Raw genomic sequence first — 7,667 nt, forward strand, 5'->3', positions numbered from 1 at the left:
TAACAAGATTTATTTATCATATATATGGTATGTTATTACCTTCAGAAAATGAGCCACACTATATATTCTGCAAAGAAACATGTTAATTTATTATTTATGTTGTTTAATGTATGTGTATTTCAGATTTCCCGGCTCAATTATACTTTTAGAGTCATGCCTTCACGGGTATTTTTTAGAAAATGGGTTTTGAATCCTTCAAAAAAAAGAAATGGTTTATAATTAAATCACACTGGACTGAGCAGCTAAAACACTAAACATGTATTTTTCCATTATGTATTGGAAAAGACATGTTTATTTGTATTGTTCTTATGAATCACCTTAACTTGCTATTTTTAATCAAACATATTTCATTTTATTTAGTTTAACTTTAACATTTAATTACACACTTTTCTTTTAATTTATATTTGTATCATTTTCATTTTAAATAGGAAAAACTGTCACGAAAAAAGGGATAAATAAAACAATTATAATATCATAAACATTTTTTGAATGTATAACAATATGTAATGCATGTATGTTACATGTATGTACTAAATTACATTTCTATAGTACAACTATGACATTAAACAAGTGCAAGGAGGTTGTTGCAATGCTCAAAAGAAGATATACATGCATTAATTGTTAATATAAAAGGTATGTTACCTAGCTATGTTTAAACATGTAGTGTGTGTATTTGTGTGTGTGCAGGGGGGGAGAAGGTTTTTAGCCCCAGGGCGGTCCTGACAAATGTGCCACCTTTTACCGCTCCATTTCCTCTTCCTGCTCATCTCCCCTCTGTGTCTTTACATTATTTACTGCTCCTCCATGGAAGTTTTACTTACTGTCATGGGAAAGTTGAGTCAACTGCACTTCCAAACAGAAAATGTTGCGCTTTAATAGACGCTCAAGAGAATTAAAATATCTATAAGAGAATATATCTGAGACGAAACTAGGTCTCTCACGAACCCTACTTCTGTCTGACTATCTTTGTCACAGATATAACTATGCTAACACATATTACTCTAATATTAAGAGCATTTTAAACCACTGCTTTGCAAAATTCTGCATAACACTAACCCTTTTTAAATCTGCACAGGCCTACACTTTGAAATCTAATACATTGTATCACTGTACTAAGTTTAAAGATTTTATATCAATCCATCAATCTGTCTACATACACACACATGTTTCACAAACATCATCAATGGACGACAGATGCAAACACGCTGCAATGGCCCAAATCATTCCCATTAGGAGAAAAACTGTAGTTCCAGAAACTATGCAAATATAAAACACAAATGAGCCAAAACACATGAAGAAACAGCTTCAACCAACTTGACAGCACATGCAGCATGTAGAAATGATTCCCTAACTTGAAAAATAAGCTGCTGCAAGGAGCTCCAAAAACCACGGAATCCAGGGGATGGTCAAACGTGATGCACACCGGAGACCGGAGGAGTTGGTGATGTTAGGGGATTATAAAGGTATATAATATATGTTTTATTGACTTATTTTAACAACATGATCGCATGATTCCTTTCAATATTACTATGTTAGCTAGCTAGCTTCCAGCAGATCTACAGTGATATCGGATACTATAATGGCAAGTGTAGATTTTCCTGAATACACTTTTTTGGTTTAAAAATGTAACAATGCTCATACTGCACTGAATCATCTGCTGTGAATACATGCTATAGGTTGAATGTGTTATAATACCAGACCCTTCACAGCAGCTCTTCTGGTAGTACTCTCTCCACTATTCACAGCTTTCAAGACCTCTGGAAGGAGATGGTTGTTATGGAGTTGTACGAGGGTAAAATGGTCTTTACAAAAAGACCTTCAACACGCTTGAATGCTCGACTCCATCATACGCGTGTATAATTGAGTGTGTGCAGAATTGCCGTGCACAGCTTTCAAGCCTCGTCTTTTGAAACATGTAACGTGCAGAGAGGACAGATCAGAACCACCTCCTCTCTGAAAAAATGTCGAGCATGAAGGGTAAACAACATCTCCGAGAATATACTCCACCCATACACCAAAAAAATGTTTCTATCTGAGAAATATGTGCATGTGGGCGAGTTCTGTGGAAAGGCCCAGCTCAAGGACTCTCAATTCCACATCTAAAGTAGAGATAACAAGCAACAAGAGAGAGGGTGATTGTGATTTGCATTGCAGCCGCGCTGTTACCAAACACCATGAACACAGTTCTCCAGAGAACAAACACTGTGAAGAGTGTTTTCCAAATCATCATTTTAATCTACGACTAGGTGAATAATCAAAACCGGTTCTTTTTGCCACTTTATAAAACTTGTTTTTCACAAAAGTGTGGACATCAGGAGCTAGAATCAGCATTCTCTGTATCATCGAGATAGTGTTTTGATACTAAAAACAGTTGAGAGGATATAAGGATTGATACATGGGTATTGTTTGGGGGCAAGCATAGTGCATTGTTTCAGCGTACAAGACTACACATATTTGTCAGACAGCATGAGGGCCAATACAGCCCTCTTAAGGGTAAAATAGCTGCTGTTCCACTTCCTTCTACTCTTATTTTCTAAATAACTTTTAACAATAGAGTATTTTTCCCTGATCATGCTTCTGATCTAATTGCTGAACAATTTAATCAGCAGCATGTTCCCTGATCATGCTGCGTTAGATCTTTGTGCAACAATAAGGTGAACTGATTAAACGCCCTAATAAAAAGACATTATGAGGAGTGAGCTATTTCTGAATTATTGGTTATAATATAAAAGAAACAAAAAACTCTGGCCGAAGTTGGACTATAGCATAAAATGTTTTGCTTTAAACAACAATAACAGTTTACTTTTTTCTATTGAACTAAGTATGATGGGTGAAGGTAGCTCAAGATCATTTCTCAAGTCTTTAGCACTGGTGAAGTAACTCTCAATGCTTCCTTTTCCCATTCATTGCTTGGACCTAACATCATGACATTTGTAGAGAGACACATTTTATAGGGGACCCTGAGGGCAGCATCTCTTTAGTTCAATGGGATTTTTCCAAATAATAATAATCTCATGTCTGGGTTTTGGGTTCTGGGTTTTAAGACTCATATCAGGGATTTAATACCAAAAAAAAGCTGAGTCATGTCAAGTGTTTTAGGGCTCTTAATGTTGAACTGTGTAAAGGGTTTCGGGACTCATATTACTGAGTTATGTAAAGGGTTTTAAGACTCATAATGCTGAGTCATGTCGGGGAGTCATTCCTGCAGTCCTGTATTGGCTCACGTCCTTACACTGAATTTACTGCGAGTGTTAAGTCCCTCAGGGCATCTTGTTTTACTTATATCTCAGCCTTGTTCATGACAAAGTATGATTTTTAACACATAAGCAACATGGCCTGTCTCGCCTGCTTACACAATATGACACACGATTAAAAACCTAATGACCTGACATCAGACAGTCGTAATGAGTCTCTGCAGACCTTTGCTCCATGGCGACTTCCTCATAGCAAAGCACACAAATATGACAATGATTACAAATTGTAGTGATTTAATGCTACAACACACATTTTGCTCTATTGTTCCTGATTTAAATATTGTTTTTGCCCCGGGGGTACAGCAGATTATGCTAAAGTCATTGTTTGCAGTCTGATACCAACAAGAAAAAGGATTAGAGGGACAAATGTGCCGGATTTTAGACAGCTTAAACTCACTTAACAATTTATTGTTTTGGCCAATATAATGATACATCTTTCCAGATGATAAATTGCTCTTCAAATGTGATTGGTAACCAAATACTTGAAGTTCAATTAAAAAGGAAAGTCTAGGCATGGGTAAATTCAGCTACTATGTGCACCTGTATCTAATATAAACATTTCCAATAAAATAGCTTGTTGTTATCTTCTTGCATTAGTTTAACCCTTTGTCCCCCATTTAATGAAAGAGATATTGGAGTCTGTCAAAAATAATATTGCTGTTAATTGTTTTTTAGAAAGTAATATACCTAATTTCTACTCAGTGACAGCGCTTACTGTCAATCAATGTTAGCAGCTAATTACTCATTCATTAAAATCAAATGAAAATGGTAAGAAAAAACACTGCATGACATTAGCTCTTAATGAATCATTAGGACATGTCATTCAAGAAGACAGTATTGTTCACATACAGAAGAACATCATGTGCCCCTGCCACTTTACTACTGCTTACATCAGGCTCAGTAAATCATTATGATGTAGGCCTAGAGGGCTAAAGTCCAACGTATGTCCCTTTCTGACACAGCACACACGCCGTAAAACGTTTAAAATTTCAAATGAAGTGAACTCTAGCCACAATAGCAACTGAGAACAAATCCTTTATTTCCTTCTCAGCTTTTCTTATTTCATTTTGAACAGCTGTCAGCCTTGAGACGAGTTTATTAAATGCCCTGAAATAAGACAAGCACTTCTCAAAGCTCTATATTTGATCCATAACAGACAGACCGGCAGGCAGAGAGGAATGGTAGGAGACACACAGCTAGCCTCAGGAGTCCAGAGCGAGCTAAACAACAACAGGAAGCTACATAACATGTGTCCTGCTGCAGAAAACAAAAACAACATACCTCTGAGCTGTTAGCTCCTCACCCATCAGAACATCTCAGGGCCTGAAGATGAGCAGTTTAACACACACATGTCCTCTTAACACACACTCCCTGCCTCTTTTCCTCTTTCACCTGGAGTCATATCATATGTAAATGACCTGCGTGTCATGGTGACTGTAGCCACAGTGACGCAGCAGCAGGTAGTAAACAGGTGGAGGAAATTCTCCCTGAAGCTTCGCAGCACAAACTTCCTGCAGTCTGACTCTCGGAGCGTCAGGCTACATCTCTCCTCCGTGTTCCTGTATTCATGTACTGTGCACAGTTGTCTTGTGGGGTGTGTTGCCGGTAACTTTGAAATGTTACCTGTTGTTTAAATTATTCATGAGCTAATTACACTTAAAGCCGATTCTTTTTCCTAGTAAAGTGTCAGTCAAAGAGGTCAGAGCCAAGATAGGAAGTCCATTTATCTACTGAAAGACAGAGCTGCAACATCAGTCAATAATTATCATTAAAATAAAACATTTCCCAATAATTTGATAGCCAACTAATCTTAAAAAGTACTGGTTGTGCCTGTAGAATCTGACAATGTGCCTCTAATATCATATTAAAGTTAATATATTTGGGTTTTGGACCGACAAAACAAGCCATATAAAGACATGTGCTTAGACTTTTAGAAACTGGGTTAGAAGTTTTTCAATATTTTTTACGTTTTGTACAAAAAATCTGTCAGCAGATACATTGATAATTGAACAATTGTTTGGAATCAGCAGCAAGCTAAAAATGCTGTTGATGCTGTTGTTGAGGAACTGGATGTGTTGCATGTGGCCAGCTAATGCAGAGACTGTATTGTTTTATAGCGACTATATCATTTGGGTACAAGGGGGCTAAGAGTTTATTATTCTAGGCAATAAAGAATAATACCAAAGCTGCACAGGGAGGACATTATTATGTAGATGAGATCGATGTTTGAACAGGGATTAAAGAGGGGAAGCCTCACACTAGATTATACTGTATTTCTGGGTCCAGGAAATACTGTATGTCACATATTAATCTCTCAAGCCAAAGTGAAAGGAGGGCTAATACATAACGTTTGCAATTTTAGTTTAGAGGGCATTTCTAATTATTGTTATCTTTGTTTTACATGGTGTAATGTCCAAGTACCTTTACCATTTCAATGCAAACTAATAACCACATTTGACATTTACTGAATTATTAGAGATTAGAGATATTAACAGTAGCCAGATGATGAAATAATTATTATAAATAAAGAAACTCTGGGATTATTTGTCTCTATTCTCCATGTTCTTACAAACTTGCCCAAACTTTTCAGACGGAGGCTTGTTCCTGAGGTGCAGGTCCACACTTTCAATTATTGACACACACACACACCACAGTGGAAGCCCCCACTGCCCAGAAGTAATTGCTCTGACTAATGAAGTGCTGCAGAGAAGGTGCCAGCGAGCGAGTGCACCTGCTGCGTTCCCCTGGTCACTAGACCTGTGTCAGTCGAACACACTAATGAAAAAACAAAGGCACATATGGAACAGAAATAGTGATTTCTTTCTTTGCATAACTTAGGAACACAAACAGAACTAGGAAGATTCCAGCAGTATCAGGGGGTTGGGGAAACAGGACCCAAGTGCAGTAAAACAAACGGGAGGCAGGTATGGGTGCAAACAAAAGGCGAGCTTTATTTAAATTAAAGCTGTACTTTCAACCGAAAATAACCACACCAACACTAACCAGGGGACACAGGGATACCGGGAACGGGAGCCGACAGACGAACAGGCAGGAACGGGCAGGAACAGGCAGGTAACATGTACAACATCAGTTACGAAACGACAACGACTGAACAAGAGACAAAAGGGGAACCAAGACTAAATACACAAGGCTAATCAGAAAACCACACACAGCTGGAGAGGGGAGGAGAAACACAGGGGCAATAGGTGAACACAATGACACAATCAGGGAAAGGAGGGAAACTAAAGACAGGGAGTGAAACTTAACATGACACAAGAGGGGAAAGACCTTCCAAAATAAAACGGGAAACAGACACAAACCAAGGATCATGACAAGCAGAGGGCCACGAACTGAAGAGCTGTAGCGTACAGTAAAGGAAAGTAACATAAAATAAAGTAAAGTGAATTAAAGTAATGTCACATAAAGCAGCGTCAATTACATAAAGTAACACAATGTTACTTAAATAACATAATGATAAGTAAGATAAAGTAAAGTAACCAACATATAAGTAAAGAAACAAGAGGTACCTCCAAGTAACGTAACCTAAAGACAACTAAGGATTCAAATTAACGTAAAGAAACGTTATGTTGCAGACTGCATTCAGAGCATTTAGATCAAACTCTTTTTCCTGTCAGAAAAGGGAGATGAGTAATATAAAGCACAGGGAAGTTGTCCAATCTTTTTCCAATTGTACTTGACTCATTCCGATCAAAAAGCTACAAGAGCTGCAACCCCAACACCCTCATCCCCATTCAGATCTTCTCTAATGTTTGCTGAGATCTGAAGAAATAAAAATATTCCTGACCACACACACGCTAGCCGAGAGCGCTTGTTTGCAATCCTTGCTGATTTTATTGCCTGCGCAGGAAAGTTCGCTGGCTGACTATTTATGTGTCTCAGAGTTCACACTGGCACTATTACTGGGTTAGACCCTTGTGTGGTTGCATTTTTTTGAAAAAGCAAATATGATCACAGATGAATTGCCCAGCACGGGTAGATAATATCTCAGGCTGCAAGACATATTGTTTACAGGAGAGAGGGAGCATAAAAACACACAGTCCTTGTTAGCCATGCTGATCCAAACAGAGGACAGCTGATGGACACTGTGCAGGGATAACGTCTGACAGCCTATAGGGTAACAGCTGCCATTTCTATGCTGTGTTTTAACTTCCCGTGAGCAGGCGGAGAAATGTCCCTGGAAGACGAGCTGCAGAAAAAGTTGAGCAAACAAATAACAGGCTTCCTCGACAGATGCCGTTTCCTCCTGACTGCCGGCCATGGGTACAATGTGTTTGTTGTGACTCCAGCCAGCAGCCCACACACACTGAAAACTCTTTCTGTTTCTAAACTTATGGAGGCTACCTCAGCTGCAGCCAGAACATGGTGTGAGGAAAACAACTCCTCAGTTAACTA

At 38.4% G+C, this 7,667-nt stretch overlaps 1 protein-coding gene across 2 annotated transcripts in view; it reads right to left on the reverse strand.

Annotated features, from left to right (window-relative positions):
• LOC134875880 (phospholipid-transporting ATPase ABCA1-like) overlaps window positions 1–4,634 on the reverse strand; it is a 119,102-nt gene extending 114,468 nt beyond the window's left edge. For both annotated transcript variants that reach the window (XM_063900592.1, XM_063900591.1), the window contains exon 1: window positions 4,536–4,634. The gene's annotated coding sequence lies outside the window, so the exon portion shown is untranslated. The remainder of the gene's footprint in view (window positions 1–4,535) is intronic.
• Window positions 4,635–7,667: the final 3,033 nt, after the last annotated feature.

The sequence above is a fragment of the Eleginops maclovinus genome, chromosome 14 (genome assembly GCF_036324505.1).
Source record: "Eleginops maclovinus isolate JMC-PN-2008 ecotype Puerto Natales chromosome 14, JC_Emac_rtc_rv5, whole genome shotgun sequence".
NCBI classification, from domain to species: Eukaryota; Metazoa; Chordata; class Actinopteri; order Perciformes; family Eleginopidae; genus Eleginops; species Eleginops maclovinus.